We start from the raw sequence: 2,352 nt of genomic DNA, 5'->3' as shown, positions 1-2,352 counted from the left end.
GCAAAATTACCGTAACAACAGACGTAGGCGTTCGTTTTACCTCATTGCCATATTCTAATATTTGATGCACATATATTGCTGAAATACAATAAACATCCAAATAAATCTATTATAATGTTAATTGTAATGCACATACTGAAAACCAAAGCTGCAAAAATAACTAAATATGATAGGCCTAAATGTTTTCATTAAAAAAAAAAAAATATATATATATATATATATATATATATATACATGACAATCCCAACCGGGGTGCCGTGTAAACATCCATTTTTAAATTGCTAAAATGTGTATAAAGCATTTAACATATACCACCAATCTCTGATGTATCTAATAATAACAAAGAACACACAGAAATGGATAGCAAAAATGCAAATCATAAGAAAGGTTGGTCTGAATTTCTGCGCAGGATTGCAGGGTTGCGCATAATATTCATTCCTGCGCTCATATCCAAAGCGAGTACATAAAGCCACCTTAAAGTGAAAGCAGCTTAATAAATGTGCCGCTCTCTATATTGTTAATGTTAATCAAACAACAAAAGACAAAGACAAAAATTACTTGCTGCTCTTGATTGATTAACTTTTGTAACTTTAATTGACCAGTCTGTATTTAATTTTTACAATGAAGACTATCCAGTTTTACTTTACATTTGATTACTTTAATTAGTTTCTGTAGTATTTCTTACCTGAATAGCCCTTCTACTCGTAGACCTGAAAATATTTAAGCAGTTTATTTATTTATTTATTTTTATTCTGTTGTATTTATTTGTGCTATATATTTGTTCTTATTTTATTGCTGACTGTTTACTTGTCTTTTTTTTTTTTTTTTTTTTTTTTTTTAATCAATCATGTGCTATTGCAACAAAATTAGACCATTGTAAAAACACAAATACACTTAAGCAAACATTTAGGTGAGATAGTTGTGATGGTTATTGAGCAATGTTTATATGAATAAAAGCCTACATTAAAATCTGTCATCATATTGTCACACAATTAGGACTCTGTTTGTGTTTTGCCCCATTCCCACCTTTGATGTCATAGTAATTCATTTGTTTTCGTTACAACATGTTTTACGGCAGTAATATCAAACGCTCGTTGGCTCTCACCTGCTTCGTCACAGATTGTGAATTTAAGTAAATTTGAATTTCAGTACATTTTCAGTACATTTCGGATAAAAATTTTCATGGACTAATAACAAATTCTGCTCTGTACCTCATACAAAACTATTATATACCACCGGAGAGCACTGTGACTGCAACACGTCATCATTTGAACAACTTTTGGTACCGCTTTTGACATTTTTACAATAAATAAATTATTGTGATTACACTTGTCTGTTATATTTTTCTTCATAACTGTACATAGTTTTAAGAAATGGTTATAGGTTTAGGGGTAGGAGTGGGATTAGCGGCTCAAAATATCTTTTTAATGTATTGTTACTAAAATTGTCATTTTTCTACACATTTTTCTGTCCATTATGTTCTATACTTTTTATATTAAATCGGTATGTTTAGGTTTGGGAGTAGTGTTAAGGGATCTTACATTTATCTATAAAATGGTAAAAGGGAAATTATACAGGTATCTTTATGATATGAAAGATTCGTAAATATTTTTGTTTTACGTTATACGGTTTGTAGCTGTAAAAATGTAATAATGCAACGTTTAAATGTTGCCAATTCATTTATACTGTACATTTTAGCATCTATACAAACGTTCAAAAAAGCATGTTTTGTGTCTTTAAAAGTTATGTATTAATACCTACGTATTAACAATAAGACCAGGCTGGATAATTGACCAAGTCCTGATTGACCAAGGCTGATTTATACTGATTTATACTACGCTATGGCGTAGGCTGTGTGTAGCATGCATAGCCTGACGTGCACCTCTCCAAAAATGTAACAACGCTTCAATTCTAAGCGCTGTGATTGGTCTGCTAGAACCCCTCCCTCAGGTCAAAAAACTGGCTCTGAGCAAGTGGAGAACAGCGAGCATTTTTAGCTTCCATAGGAATGGAAAAAAACGCTCTGTTTCAGGGGACACGCACTGTCAAACTGCAACAAAAGTCGTTGACTATTTGTGCCATCACTGCTGAAGCTTCTCTGACAACATACATGACAAGCTGCTTTTTCTTTGGCTTTTGCCTTGATACTCAACATGACCACAGAAACTGTCTACAGTGGTCTGCATGTTGCATGTTGATGCAGACAAAGACGCAGAAGTATAAATGAAAACCAAAGCATAGCCTACAGCGCAGAGGCTCCGTAGGTCTGATGCAGAAGTATAAATCAGCCTTTAGTGATGACACTTGCAGTTAACAAGCAGAATCACTGACGATAAGAGTAACAACAAGAAT

Source organism: Ctenopharyngodon idella, chromosome 12, assembly GCF_019924925.1.
Source record: "Ctenopharyngodon idella isolate HZGC_01 chromosome 12, HZGC01, whole genome shotgun sequence".
Classification (NCBI taxonomy): Eukaryota; Metazoa; Chordata; class Actinopteri; order Cypriniformes; family Xenocyprididae; genus Ctenopharyngodon; species Ctenopharyngodon idella.
This window is presented reverse-complemented; position numbering follows the sequence as displayed.